Source organism: Anabrus simplex, chromosome 6 (genome assembly GCF_040414725.1).
Source record: "Anabrus simplex isolate iqAnaSimp1 chromosome 6, ASM4041472v1, whole genome shotgun sequence".
Classification (NCBI taxonomy): Eukaryota; Metazoa; Arthropoda; class Insecta; order Orthoptera; family Tettigoniidae; genus Anabrus; species Anabrus simplex.
In genome coordinates this window covers 335,268,350-335,284,633 of record NC_090270.1, presented here as the reverse complement: position 1 = coordinate 335,284,633, position 16,284 = coordinate 335,268,350, and the positions used below count along the sequence as shown (strand labels likewise).

The 16,284-nt window shown below is 42.4% G+C and overlaps 2 protein-coding genes across 2 annotated transcripts in view; one reads left to right on the top strand and one right to left on the bottom strand.

Moving 5' to 3' along the window:
• The window catches only part of LOC136876016 (kinesin-like protein KIF19), a 379,867-nt gene that overhangs the window by 212,943 nt on the left and 150,640 nt on the right, over positions 1–16,284 (bottom strand). The gene's annotated exons all lie outside the window — the stretch shown is intronic.
• The window catches only part of LOC136875792 (putative inorganic phosphate cotransporter), a 280,776-nt gene continuing 276,276 nt past the window's right edge, over positions 11,785–16,284 (top strand). Inside the window, exon 1 of the mRNA XM_067149394.2 lies at positions 11,785–11,920. The gene's annotated coding sequence lies outside the window, so the exon portion shown is untranslated. The remainder of the gene's footprint in view (positions 11,921–16,284) is intronic.

The window sequence follows — 16,284 nt, the reverse complement described above, 5'->3', positions numbered from 1 at the left end:
AAATTTATGAGAATTAATTTATCATTTTTTGTAGCTAGACACAGTGTATTCTAAATCAGTGTGTATAGTTTCGTGATTCTAACTCAAATAGTGTCCGAGTTACAGATATAATTTAGAAAATCAATGAGTTTTCGAGCATGGGGATCGGGCATAGAGCTGACCCCTCTTTCCCACTTAATGCCAAGGTCACGGATAGTGGAAACCTTTACCTTCTATTCCTCATAGGTCCTTCATGGCTTGTATTAGGATGGCTTTGCTTATCAGGAGATGCATGTGTGAGTAATGCCATCCAGTGGAGATGATAGGTAGCAGAAGAGACAAAGTGCACCTCAACTAACAACAATCAGTGCAATGTTATAGCTAGGGCCCCGGTTTTTTAGCTACTAATAGTTTAGCGGCTGTAAGCTTGCATCCGGGAGATAGTGGGTTCGAATCCAACTGTCGGCAGCCACATCTGTGTCGTAAAATAAATTGTAAAGGCAAAGTTTAATTTAGTTTCTTGTACTGTGCATGCAGACAGAAGGAGATTGAAGGAGCTAAGGCAGAGTACAGGCTGCCTGTGACCAGGTGAGCCGCAGGGGAAGTGGGAGGTGGAGGGTGGGGAGCCAACCACGTGAGAGCAGTCAGGTTTTACAGGGAAAATATGTTAAATTCATTCAAAATATGATTGTAAATTTTTCTATATATTGCCTAAAACAACTTTATCATTCGGGAGTTGGGTAACTGAAATCGAGGGCATTTTGGTATTAGTTTACGAGGGGAAGTCGCCAGGTGTAAGAACCTAATTTGCCAGAAACTTCTGGCAGTGAAAGAGGGAACACGTATTTCGGCTTATCCGTAGACACTCGGCTGTTTCCGAGAAAATGACGGTCTAAGTTTCCGACGTGGTGGCGCCGCGACTTCACACTCTTACGCCCCGTGTTCACATCCCGATGTTTGTTTTTGTTTGTTTCATTTATGACTTATGTCAATTGATGATTACTACACGAATATTTCTTTTCAAGTTATTGGATACAAGAGCGTTACGTTGATTGTAAAATTACAACTGGGTTTCGCAATAAGTGGTATGTATGTTAGTGCTTCAGGGAGATACGGCGCATTCCCTTGGATGATACCAATCGTACAAACATTCGAAACATAGAAATTTCGCACACTACGAGCATCGCGCGAAGGTAGGTTTGCCACAGTTACGTTTCTGGGTGGGAATGTCACTCGGCCGTTAACATTACTGAAGATTTCGCGTGTTGGGACTACGTTTGGGATACGCCAGGCATAACGGATCTTTTTTTCAAACACTGGCGCTTACAGTTGATTATGAATCAATGCTTGCGTTCTAGTCATTATATCCTTTTCTGTTCAATGATTGTAGAACAATTAATGTTCTAAAATTTAGCAGACAGAAGGTTAATAGACGAAAAGGGGCAACGATATTTCAAAACACATTGAACAAGACATATTGTGTAATAATCGTCAGCGGACAAAACTAAATACGTGAAAAAAACCACAACACAACACATTTAATCGGGATTTGAACATGGGGCGCAAATGTGTGAAGGCCCGCACGTCGGAAATTTCGAACGTACTTTTTTCAGAAACGGTGGAGTGTCTACGGATAAGCCGAAACACGTGTTCGCTTTTTTATTTCACTAAGCGAAGATCATGACACATTGGGCTCTTACACTTGGCGAATTCCCCTCGTTAGAGTCTGCCAAGAATATGTCATCCGCCATGAAATCTATACACCATTTCCAAGCTTGGAGGAATCTTCCCTCGATAAGTCTCAATGCTCCTCACAATTAAAGAGAGTAAAATCGGATGGTTTCACATCCTTGTTGGGCACTCTTTGCGATATGAAAACGTTCTCCAAGTCAGTTACTGCCGTTCATTTTGAAACTACAAGTGTATACCTGCTACCCGGCATGGATTAATAGCTGTTCGATTTTCACTACATGAGAACTACCAGCGTATACTGTTGTTTGTACTATGCAAAGCTAACCTTTACTTCTTTTTATTCCAAGCAAAGGAAGCGCCCTAACATTCAGAGCCCTCTACCGGTATCGATTATCCGTTCTGCGACATACAGTTTTTTCGTTCACAATATCAATAGAAGTATGGTTTCTATAGAAGAGAGCAACAACATTCTGATCAATATACCGTGTGTTCTGTACATTCACGAGTGCCGGCCGCGTATATATGTACATAATCCGAGAGGGGTAGCATTTTAAAACATGCAATGAAACCAAAGAGAAAGACAGAAGCAGTAATTATTTCTAAAGGAGGGCAGAGAAGGATTTTACATAGCTGGTCATGAAATGCTTCGTGTTAAGTACCTTGGTGTGAATGAAAACTGAACAGTACTGAATGCCTGCGGTATGGACTAGTCTATTATGTGCCGTCAGGTCTCCAGTAAGGTTTCTTAGCGCACCACGGATAAAGGACCAGCCGCACCTTAGCAGGACTGCGATTAAAATGTCATATTTGAAAGAAAAACCAGCACTCAGATGTATGCCGGCTCAACCAGTCGCCTGGCTGAATAGCTCAGACGGTTAAGGTGCAGGCTTTCTGAGTCTAAGTTGGCAGGTTCAGTCCGGCGGAATTTGAAGGTGCTGAAATACGTCAGCCTTGTGTATGTAGACTTACCTGAACGTACAGGACTCTCAAGGGACAAAATTCCAGCACTTCGGCGTCTCCATCTTGTTATTATTATTCGTTGTGCCCGACTAACGGGCGCGATTGAATTTATTTAGGGTGATGGTGGTGGTGGTGATTATTGTTTTTAAGAGGAAGTACAACTAGGCAACCATCCTCTATATTACACTAATCAGAGAGAAAGACGGAAGGGGTCCGACACTTCGAAAAATGAAGGTATCGGCCAAAGAAAGACAAGGGCCACGAAGGGCGTGAAAATGAAAGAATCCCTAGCCCTCGCAAACCTAATAGCGTCGGGGTCGGAAAAGAACAAGAGTAGACCAAGGGAGGTCGTATAGGTTAGATGAAAGTGAGGAGCCTGGCACAAGTAAGTGGAAGAAATGCCAGGACTCAGCTGAGGGCCCCGTGGTCGCCAACCCACGCTCCAAAGTTCAGAGCCCCTGAGGCGCCTTTTAGTCGCCTCTTACGACAGGCAGGGGATTCCGTGGGTGTTATTCTACCGCCCCCACCCACAGGGGGATATTTAGGGTGATGTCGTTTCCTTTTTATTTTCCCCAAATCCCTTCATCTACTCGTTGCGGCTTTTCCTGCGATCTTCTGACCAGGGTTTGTTGCTGGTTGGTCTGCAAAGAGGTGATTGTGACTACTTTACTTTTTTACAAGTTGTTTAATGTCGCACCCACAGAGATAGGTCTTATGGCGACCATGGGAGGTCTTAATTAAGGTACAATCTCAGCATTTGCCGAAAAATGGGAAACCATGGAAAACCCAGTATGTCCCGAATGCAAGATCACAGCTGCGCGCCCCTAACCGCACGGTAAAATCGCTTTGCGACTAATTTTCTGAACTTAGATCTGTCTAATTAAATATTGTCTGTGATGCCTATTTCCTGCAGATCTTTCCCCACTTCAAGCATCTAATTGTTTTTTGCTTTCGTTGATAGGACAAGGTTCAGATTTGTTTTGGCCAATCTCTGATTGCTCATTCTGTGAATATGTCCGTAAAATTTCAAACTTCTTTTCCTAAATGTCTCTAAGACATCATCCAGACTCACTCTGTACAGACTAGTCCAAAAATATTCCTTAATATTTTTCTTTCTTGCTGTTCTACATCTTTAATCAATGATCTGTCCCATTGATGAGTGTTTCAAATGTGTATTATTATTTATGTATTTATAAGTCTAGGCTAATTTTTGTTACAGCGATATTCAGAGTACAGCTGAACCGATTGGCATCGTAAAGCATTATGCCGAAACCTATTGGCCTGTACATTTGCAGTGCCTCTAAGCACATTAAAATTTCTTGCTGTATATTTTTAAATTATTAAAATAGTACAGTATTCTTATTGGCTAAAGCGCTTGCCAGTACTTCAAACCCACCTTGACTGTAGGAGCGCTTAGTCCTGAGGCATACGAGATGGGAGGTGGAATACGGAAAGCACGCATGCGTATTCGGACGTCTTTCTGGTAAGCTGTTCCAGTCTGTGTTGTGTTGCAGAGAGTCGCTTAGTCGAGAAGACTATTCCTTTTCTCCATATCGTGAACTTCTTCGACTCCGGTAGCTAGGAAAGTGAGTCGGTCAAAGAAACCCAAAGGACTGTCTACGACTTGACTGCTGGCCAGGAGTCCCAGTACACAGTACATTCAAAATAGGTAGAGAGTTATAATCTCTCGAGATGTTTTAAATCCATCAGATCAAACACTTCCATTTTCTTGGAAGTGGTACCAATTTCCGATTTCCAGTTTCTAATTGGCTTGGCATTTTGTATTACGATCTATAAATCTCAAGCGAAACACTGGATCGTGCAGGTTCCAATTTACCTAAGCCAGTCTTCAGTCATTGGCATATATTGCAATCTCAAGAATGCAAATTATTGTTGTCGTTAAAGTTGCAAATCACGCCAAAAACTAAGTGTACAAAGTATGTCTTAGGTATGGAAATCCTTACTAAATATTTGCCCCTTTGACCGTCATGTTTTGACGGGTTTCCACTAGTTATTATTATTCATGCAGAAACCCATTCATAATTACGTGACTTACTGTCTATTTAAGTAGTACGAAAATGGTATGTTACACCATAAAAGAACTATTTTAAAGGTCTAGCGTTAGGTTCTTACACTCTGTGTCATCCGGTTTTTCTTATTTTGTCACAGTTTATTTAATCTTGACTGCATATTACATTGGCGACACACCTATGTGCATCAGCATGTTTTAAATAATTTTTTAATCATTGATGGTTGTTATCAACTAAAAATTTGTGTACTGATACAGCTGTTTTATTTTAATAATAATAATAATAATAATAATAATAATAATAATAATAATAATAATAATAATAATAATAATCAAGGAGCGACTGTTCGACGGCCGTACAGTCTTGAATTGGGAAGCCAATCAGGCAAAATTGCCGTGAGCATTGAAACACTCACCCCACCAACGCACCGGGCTGAAGATCCCCGTGTCGTAAAACAGCACATCATCCTCCAGTTCTGCCCCATATGTCCTTCCTGATGCAAACTCTAGGTGGGCGCATTCATTCACTACCAGGTGTTTCTGTGGTGCGTTGTGTGTTGTTGTCTGTAATGGATGAGGCCGGTCTCCCGAATCGAACGGCGTCTTGCGTCGAAACGCGACCCGCATAGAACTTGGTGCACTATTTCGACAGACATGCTGCCCCATACACTGTCTTAATTCTCCGATGGATGTCCATCTGTATTTGTCCTTCGGTGCCGGGCTGAGTGGCTCAGACGGTTGAGGTGATGGCCATCTGACCCCAGCTTGGCATGTTCGATCTTGGCTCAGTCCGGTGATATTTGAAGGTGCTCCAATACGTCAGCCTCGTGTCGGTAGATTTACTGGCACGTAAAAGAACTCCTGCGGGGCAAACTTCCGCCACCTCGACCTCTCCTAAAACCGTAAAAGTAGTTAGTGGGACGTAAATCAAATGAAGTTATTGTTGTTATGTCCTTCGGTAGCTAAGAACAGAATAACAGCACTTTGGTCCTGTTTGGACGCATTTGGTAATAACGTCACCATAGTTCTCGTGACCGCATTTAACGCACGCACCTTGGCAGAACAAGACTGCTACACTAATACCTTTGCCTACATGTCCGTGGTTATATACCCCCATCAGAGTCGCGCTACGTTGCATGTCCGCCCTCAAACGAAAGCTTTTTGAGCACGCCTTTTCATAATGATGATAGTAACAATAATATTTATAAATGATTTTAATTATTCTATTTTACAAATAGTCTTAATGTTCTGAGTAACGAAGTGGCTAACATTTTTTATTTATATCTAAGCAAAGCAAAGTCACCTGCGTACAGGCCATGAAGGCCCTTGGAGGAATGAAAGGTAAAGGCTTCCACCATTGTTAACCTCGGCACGTGATGGGGTAGAGTGGTTAGCTCTACGCCCACCCGCCTTTGCCCCCAGAAATTAACCTGGTACTCATTTTTGGTGTAGGCTGAGTGAGCCTCAGGGCCATATGCATCTCCGGAAGTGGAAATCTCGTTTCTTAAATTTTACGACTTCCTGAAGGGGATTCGAACCCACGCCCTTCCGGGCGAACCGAGCACGCCTTTACCGCCTCGGCCAGGCAGTCCCTTTTATTTATATTACATGCTCATATTACTGTAGTTAGATTTCAATGTACTACAGCGTTATACAGCTGAATAATACAAGTTATTCTTTTACTTCTGGCTAGCCCAGTCTGAAATATATCGCCCTTGAACAAACATTGTCACGGGAATTCCCGTTGTAGTTTTATGCATAGAAAAGATTGTAGTGGCACATATGATTATTACCAGGAAAAGGAAATTGCCCTCTGACTGCGGTGAACAACTTGTGCAGCTATCGACTCAGGAAACAAACAAAACTTCATTCTCATTAGTATCCGTTTAGGCTTCGACCGATCGATAGGAGGCTAGTGTCATGTGACCTTTGTTAAGTTCACAGCCTTTGACATTCTTTACTATAGTATATTATGGCTGGCTAGAAAATAGATCTCAGGGAATGAGAGCAGGCGAAGCTTTATCTGTCCCTGTAAAAATTAAGAGAGGAATTCCTCAAGGCAGTATTATTGGATCCTTATGTTTTCTTATATATATATATCAATGATATGTGTTAAGAAGTGGAATCAGAGATAAGGCTTTTCGCGGATGATGTTATTCTGTACAGAGTAATAAATAAGTTACAAGATTGTGAGCAACTGCAAAATGACCTCGATAATGTTGTGAGAAGGACATTAGGCAATGGTATGATGATAAACGTGATTAAAAGTCAGGTTTGAGTTTCACAAATAGGAAAAGTCCTCTCAGTTTTAATTATTGCATTGATGGGGTGAAAGTACCCTTTGGGTATCATTGTAAGTACCTATATGTTAATATAAGGAAATATCTTCACTGGGGTAATCACACAAATGGGATTGTAAATAAAGGATACAGATCTCTGCACATGGTTATGAGGGTGTTTAGGGTTGTAGTAAGGATGTAAAGGAGAGTGCATATTTGTCTCTGGAACTAGAGTATGGTTCCAGTGTACGGGACCCTCACCAGGATTACCTGATTCAAGAACTGGAGAAAATCCAAAGAAAAACAGCTCGATTTGTTCTGGGTGATTTTCGACAAAAGAGTAGCGTTACAAAAATGTTGCAAAGTTTGGGCTGAGAAGAACTGGGAGAAAGAAGACGAGCGTCTCGACTAAGTTTTATGTTCCGAGCTGTCAGCGGAGAGATGGCGTGGAATGACATTAGTAGACGAATAAGTTTGAGTGGTATCTTTAAAAGTAGGAAAAATTAAAAATAAGAAGATAAAGTTGGAATTCAAGAGGACAAACTGGGACAAATATTCGTTTATAGGAAGGGGAGTTAAGGATTGGAAAAACTTGCCAAGGTAGATGTTCAATAAATTTCCAATTTCTTTGCAATCATTTAAGAAAAGGCTAGGAAAACAACAGATTATAGGGAATCTGCCACCTGGGCGACTGTCCTAAATGCAGATCAGTAGCGATTGATTAATTGATTGGGGGCAGTGTTGTAAGGAATGGATGGATGGATGGATGGTTAGACAATGTTACCTAGCAACCGTGCAGGCGGTGATGCAAGGTGTGGATGGATGGTCAGACAGTGTTACCTAACAACCTTGCAGGCGGTGATATAACGTATGGATGGATGGATGGTTAGACAATGTTACCTAGCAACGTTGTAGGCGGTGATGTAACGTATGGATGGATGGATGGTTAGACAATGTTACCTAGCAACCGTGCAGGCGGTGATGCAAGGTGTGGATGGATGGTCAGACAGTGTTACCTAGCAACCTTGCAGTCGGTGATGTAACGTATGGATGGATGGATGGTTAGACAATGTTACCTAGCAACCTTGCAGGCGGTGATGTAACGTATGGATGGATGGATGGATGGTTAGACAATGTTACCTAGCAACCTTGCAGTCGGTGATGTAACGTATGGATGGATGGATGGTTAGACAATGTTACCTAGCAACCTTGCAGGCGGTGATGTAACGTATGGATGGATGGATTGATGGTTAGACAGTGTTACCTAGCAACCTTGCAGTCGGTGATGTAACGTATGGATGGATGGTCAGACAGTGTTACCTAGCAACCTTGCAGGCTATGTCTCATGGTTGGTTGTCATCTGCAATTGGCAGTCGTTGATGGATGCCATGACCCGGAGACATATTTATGATCATTTGATTTTCGCAAGGGGAAAAGTGTTTCCTCTTTCACCGTAAGTTTTTAAAACTATTCTTTAAAGACAACTTTTCTAGGGTTTCTTACGGAATTGAAGGTCGTTCGATAAATAGTGAGATATTTGATATGTAAACGTAGAGGAAGATTTGAGAATAGTTCACTGCATTGTATTACATGCAATGCCCAGGTGGATGAAGTGAAAGTGTGCATTATCTTTACCACCTTCATGTCGTAAGAGGCTACTAAGAGGGGGACTACTAAAGAATCTGTACTCACTTTATCGTCTTCTAAGACCAAAAACATACTCATAAGTATACGATTTTCCGTGTAGTTGGTACATTTCCATATATCGTTTTCTTCTGTAGGTAGTTGTTCAGCTCGATCAACAAACGGCATTTCAGCGGATACAAGATCAGAGTAATCTGGATGTATTAGAGTTTATTTCTTAGTATTTGTATGTTTCTTTGATGTTGTTTGTGATATGTAGGACGGTATTTCCTCTCTCATAACCTATTACGCCGTTCCAGGTTCAGTCTGCTAGCCCCTGTAATTTATCTACTTAAGCCCTTTATCCTCCATGTAGAACAAGCACTGATTCTATGACTTTTATCGTATTCCACTATGTGCTACCCTGAAGATGGTTTTCTGAGCTTTCCCAATTTTCGCACCAGGCAATTTGTGAGGCTGTACCCAAATAAATATAATGATTGTTTACTCCTCACTCCTGTCCCTTTCCTTTCCAAAACTGTGTTGCTCCAACGTAAAGCAAGATGTAGAACATCCACAGTTAGCTCTTCAGGCAAGCAACTCACTGTTGAAAACATCCTAGGGATATGAGCTATATAGTAAAGTGTGAGAAGATATTGTTCATTTATTACTAAAATTACAATAATTATGTTAATCATCGTTATCCGGTCGACTAGATTAGCAGTTTGCCTTTTTCTACCAGTACGAGCGCTAATATGTGTCAATGCACTGTGTCACTTAAGCCCTTATAACTACACTGACTGAGCAAATGCCATGGGATAGCGGAGCACTGATGCGCAGGTGTGTTGTCTGCGCACCACACGCCCCCTGTGCCAGCGGCAGTTGCATAGGAGACCTTGTGAGCAGTGGCTGTGCATGTGACCGGTGTAACATGGAACGTCATCGCGAACTGACACCGTTCGAACGGAGTATGGTGGTCGGTGCCCGACGGATGGGAAGTGCGATTTCGGAAGTGGTGCGGGAATTTGGCTTCACACGATCAACCGTTTCCAGGGTGTATCGTGAATGGTTGAATGCGGGTGTCACCGTCCACAATAGACGAACGACCGGCCGTCCAGCCACCCTCGATGACCGTGACCGGCGATATCTGAGACGGATTGTCAATAGTGAGAGACGGGCAACCGTGCAACAAATCACAGCTCAGTTCAACACAGGCCGTGCTAGACACGTCTCCCAGTGGACAATCCGTAGGAACATGGGTTCTATGGGGTATGGGAGCCGGCGTCGCACACGGGTGTCACTGTTAACCCAACGTCATCGGGCACAACGACGCGCATTTGTCGCCAGTCACCAGGGATGGACACTGGAACAATGGCGTAACGTGATATGGTCGGACGAATCACGATTTCAACTACACCATGCTGATGGGACGCACTGTGTATGGCGCAGACCACATGGAGCGATGGATCCCGCCTGCCTCAAAGGTGTGGTCCAGGGCGCTGGTGTCTTTGTTATGGTCTGGGGTGCATTTTTCTGCTATGGAATGGGACCCCTAGTTGTTCTGGAAGAGACTATGAATGGCACGCGGTATGTTGAGCTCCTTGGGGACCATCTCCACCCATTTTTGGCCTTCCAGGGCCCAGATGGTTCTGCGGAGTTTCAAGATGCTAACGCGCCGCCACCGCTCCCACGTCGCCCGGGAATGGTTCCAGGAACATGCAGCGGAGGTCCAACGACTGCCATGGCCACCCAGGAGCCCTGATATGAACCCTATCGAGCATATCTGGGATGTTCTGGAACGCAGGCTCCGTGCCATGGATCCTGCACCCACGAACAGACAAGCATTGGCGGCCGCTCTGCAAACAATTTGGTGTCAGCTGCGTCCAGAGGACTACCAGAGACTCGTCGACTCACTTCCACGGCGTCTCACTGCAGTTCGCAGGGCCACAGGAGGCCCCACACGCTATTAGGTGACTGTCCCATGACATTTGCTAAGTCAGTGTATATTCGGTGTGGACATTTTTCAAAAAAAAATGCCTGAGTGTATTGAACCAAGGAACACATTACAGAAATGATTATGTAAATAAGTTAATTTGGCTAGGATTTGAATAAAAAAGAAAACGAGTAAGGGAACAAGTGATTTTAGGCTGACTTTCCGGAACTGCATTTAGGTCGGAAGTGATTTTCAAAATTTGTTTTTTTAGTTTGATATAGCTATCCAAGAATCATTGTTCCGGCCTAGCTATGGCTGGACCACCTAGTTGCTCGCTACCACTTCCTAGGACAGATAGCAGCACCCTTCAGTGTGTATTTATTTGAAGGCCCTCAGCCGGAAGTGGTGTGGATGGAAGGGAATGAGAGATTGTTATGCTTGGGTGCCTCGAGCGGGAGGACACGGGAACGTTGACTGTTATCGAGGACGTCTGGCCATACTCAGTATTATGTATTCATAATGTGTTATAAGTTCGTAAGTGTAATAAATGTTGTTATTTAATCAAGTGAGTGAATTACCTACAAAACACTCACAATTTGAAACCTTCCAGGCCCTTTATCCCTTTAACTTTCGGCACAATTAACGAAATTACTTTGCCTGCTAAGAAACGTTTTCAACATTAACAATTAAACACCTTGTCTACGGCCAACCAACGGGAGGATGACTGAAATGAAGTTTTCTTTGTTGTTGATTAATCATGTATCCTTACCTCCATAACGACTCGAAAATTTCCCTGGACCATTTCTCGGAATTTTATGGTAAAAACTGTAATTTTGACTTTCTGAAAATGTTTAAGATCACGAAGTGTACAGGTCATCTCTTCAGAAGAAAGTTTACCACTGGGTAAAATATTCCTTAAACTTGCGTACCTAAGTGTTTTATTACCGAGCACTATTTTAAAATCACCCTCATTCCCACTGGCCTTCTCGAAGAGTTTTAGGAATATTCAATTTTTCTAGGCATCTTGGAAGTATAAGTTTCTCTGGTATTAATTTTCAAGTTTCTATGGTGACTGGATATGCCTCATTAAAGAACGTATAATTTCACTTTTATACTTCTATACATCGTTCGATGTTGGTCACGTAATGCATGGCGAGCGATAACGATAATGGTTCTAGTTCTAGGACGACTTAGCGCGTTGCTTTACATTTATCGCTGAAGATAAATATATTTTGCGACACACTTAAAGTTTCGACTTACGTGCAGTTATCAGTTCCCGTCAACATGTAGTGAAACCAAGTTAGTGTTGTGCATTGTCTTTCCCTGTCATAAACAGGCGTGCTCAACTGCGAGTAAGCTCATCAGATTTTCTTGCACTGAGTTAACATCTAACTTTTATGAAACTCACCGACTGGACGATACAAGGTAGGAGGATTAAATGTTTTACTTTTTACGTGACGAGTGTGTGAGTGTTTAGCTCAGTAGATTATTAATCCTAATGCCTTCTTTATTCAATCAGAACATTGCAACATTGACGCATAAAAAAGGGGATATTCTGTACAACAGTTTGTTTGTCCAACCCTTGTACTGTTTGTTTCCGGGGTCGGGTATGAAGTGAGATGAATCTTTTGTAGCGGGTTTTTATGGCCGGATGCCCTTCCTGACGTCAACCTCATCAGAGGAGTTAATGATATGAAATGAATGACGTGATATATAACAGAGTCCTGAAGTGAGGCCCACCGCGCAGCAAACCCGTGGACTCTGGGAGACCAGCCCGTGCAGTGTCGTCCTCTTCTGACGCGGCCGCTTGCTGGCCCACAGCACTGGTCCCACTCAGCAATGGGCGTCCGCTCTGTACAACGAAATGTTAATTTCACACTTCTATTCGGATTGCTCGCTATACTAATTCCCGCACCCTAATGACAAATTTTAGTGCACGCTAATCGCAGTTTGAAATAAAACAGTGAAAATATCTACTGTGCTGAAATAATAATAATAATAATAATAATAATAATAATAATAATAATAATAATAATAATAATAATACCCATGTGGGGATTTACCGGTTACCTCCATCGGGCGCGTCCCATTGGAATTGGGGAAGCTCGCTGGCACTGCCGCCAGCAGAGTCAGAGGCTAGTAGGGAAATAAAATACCACCGTGAAAGAAAAAAAAAACTGGTCCCTTGCCAGGGTTACGGCGAAGACTGGTAAATGACCATAAGCCAGAAAATATCTTGAGGCAACCTCTAGGGCTAACAACCCTAGTTGTAAAAGGATGGGTACCCGTCCAAAGCAAAGTCAAGTCAAAAGGCATGATAGCACAACATTTCAAGAAACATACCCCAGGGAGTAAATCTTCGGATAAATCCCTCGTCGTGAACGCCACGTCGCACGAGTCTCGTTCGGATTCTGGGGGAGACTCGACATCATTCAAGAGACGAGTCGGAGCGTCTCGGTGTACCCCGAAGAGTCAAAAACTCAGGCCAAAATCTAAAAACTTTCTAGCAACTTTCAACATAAATTCACTTACACAAACTGGCAAGCTGAAAACCCTCACCAAAGCTCTTCACGAAAATCAGATATCCATAATGGCCCTACAGGAAACAAGATACCCAGATGAAGAGATTTTTGAATCCGAAGGCTACCGATTTTTCAAGAGCAAAGTGCAAAGAGGAATCCTCAATGGAACTGTGATGCTTGGAACCGCGTTTGCTGTTAGAACCAAGATCCTTAAATCGGTTGCAAATTTCGAACCTGTGAATGACAGATTGTCTATACTCACAATTAAATGCGCGAACAAAACTTACGCCCTAGTTAACGCACATGCTCCTACAAACGATAAGAACAAGTCTGATCCAGACGAAGTTGATAATTTCTGGGACCTACTGGATGAAAAATTAAACAAAATTCCCAAACACCATGTCAAGCTTCTATTGGGTGACTTCAATGCCCAACTAGGTCGTGAACAGAAGTACAAGAAAGTTATAGGAAATTACCCTGCTCACAAAATAACCAATCCCAACGGCAAAAGACTGGTGTCCATTTGCGAAAATCACAACCTGCAGGTCATGTCGACACACTTTCGCCATCTACCCAGAAAGCAAGTGACTTGGCGTTCTCCCGTCCAAGCTCTCGGAGAGTTCCAAATTGATCATGTTGCAATCTCCAGGAGAAACAGCCCTGAGATTATGAATGTCAAGGTAAAGAAAGGCATCAATGTGGCCTCAGATCATTATATGTCTCTTACCAAATTCAAACCAATTCCCGCAAACACAACGAAGACAACCAAACAGATCACACGCTTCGACAATGATAAACTTCAGCAAAGAGTCGAGGAGTTCCAGGAGAAGGCTAGACCAAATGGCTGTGACTTTAACAACGCCAAAAGTCTCCTTGTTGAGGCCGCCAAAGACGTTGCAGAAATCAAGAGAAGCAAAAAGCATGCCTGGTGGAATAGTACCTGCGAATCAGTCCTCCAAGAAATACTCAATGCGTGGAAACAGTACTATTCTACGAAATCAGAAAATGATTGGGAAACCTACAAAACCCGACGTGCCCAAGCAGCTAGGGTGTTCAGAACTGAGAAACGTAAATACGAAAAATCTCTCATTGAAAAGATAGAACAAAACTTTAGGAAGAATGAAAGCAGAGAGTACTACAGAGCCTTCAAACGCAAACTCACTGGCTATAAACCACCATCTCTATGCTTTGAGCGAAAGGACGGCTCACTGGCGACGTCAAATGAAGAAAATTGCAGCATTCTGGCAGATTAATTCAAGAATTTACTTAATTGCTCTAAACCGCAAAGCGCCATTGAGACCAAGGAACCCTTACTCAGGTACCCAGATTCCAGACCACCCAACAGAGATGAAATCAAGCGCCACATTGCCCGTCTTAAAAATAACAAAGCGCCGGGGGGAAGACTCAGTAGTGGCAGAACTATGGAAATATGCCCCAGAGGAATCACTTGATATCTTGCAAAAGCAAATAGAAGAAATTTGGAACAAGGAGACCCTACCCGAAGATTGGAAAATAGCTTTGATCCATCCATAACTCAAAAAAGGGCAGCATGATGAACATCAACAACTACAGAGGAATATCTTTATTACCCGTGACTTACAAAATTCTATCACTTGCCATCCTGGAGCGTTTGGAAGCACAAGTCGAACATCAAATAGGTGAATACCAAGGAGGGTTCAGAAAAAGTCGCTCAACAGCTGAACAGATCCAAAATCTCAAAACGATCATCAGATATTGTACACTAAGGTCCAAGCAGTATGTGTCTGTCTTTGTGGACTTTAAAGAAAGCGTACGACTCTATTGACCGGGAAGTCTTGCTAAACATCTTAAATGAATTTGGAGTTGATTTGAAACTGCTACCGATACAAAATCCAAGGTGAAGTTCCACGGATGTCTCTCGCATTCCTTTGACATCAAAACAGGAGTCCGACAAGGTGATGGGCTATCCCCGATACTCTTCAACTGTGTTCTTGAAAAGATCATCAGAACCTGGCGGGTGAGATTACAGGAAACCAACTACAGTCCATTGAGAATAGGAACCAAAGCCAAGGGGATCGCAACAGACTGCTTAGCATTTGCCGATGATATTGCTGTTCTCTGAAACGACATAGAAACCTCTAGAGCTCAAGTTGAAATTTTAAAGGAAATTGCCGAACAAACTGGTTTGCAGATATCGTTTGAGAAAACAGAAGTAATGACTAACATCAAAGAGGCTCTACCAAAAGTCCATACAAAATACGGGGACATCACCCGAGTAGACAAATTCAAATACCTGGGTGAGATCATCATGAAAAATGGACTGGACAAAGAAGCACTTCAGGAGCGAGTACGCAAACTGGAAATAGCCTACCAAACATCCCGCACAATCTACAACAAAAAATGCCTTTCCCAAAACACCATGATACGTCACTATGAAACAGTTCTGAAGCCAGTAGTTTTATATGCAGCCGAAACCCTGTCTCTAAATGCCAACAAAGGACTCCTTGAAGAACTGGAGAAAAGAGAACGCAAAACTGTGAGAGGAATCTTGGGATCAAAGTACAGAAATGGAATCCATCAAAAGAGATCCAACAAGGAAGTCTACAGCAAAATAGAGAAAATTGCCGACACAATCAGAAAAAAGACGGGCACGATTTTACGGCCATCTGAAAAGAATGGTCGGAAGAAAGTTAACTAAAGAAATCTTTCACTTTTTTGATTCAAACCACAAAACCACAATTCCCTGGTTTAGAAATACCAAAGAAGACCTGCAAATGCTACATATCTCAGCTGAAGACGCCCTTGACAGAGATCTCTTCCGCAAGAAAGTATTGACGAACGGGCTAAACCTAGACGAGCAACCGAGGAGAAGACACGGTGCCCCTTGGACAGAGGAGCGTAAGCAGGCCCACTCATAAAGAATGAGGGAAATTTGGGCTCTAAAGAAGGCCAAGTTCAGTGTCAAATGCAACAAGACTTAACGTGGTCCTTGATGGCCCCAGCGAATTATATATAATAATAATAATAATAATAATAATAATAATAATAATAATAATAATAATAATAATAATAATAATAATAATAATAATAATAATAATAATAATAATAATAATAAATAATAATAATATGACACAAACAGAAACGTAATTAGACATAGGTCCATAATTGGCATCAAATTAACTGAAAATGAATCTAAATAACACGAATCATATGCAAGGTAGTGCTGGTGATTATTGTTTTAAGAGGAGGTACAACTGGGCAACCATCCTCTACTAACGCTAAGCAGGG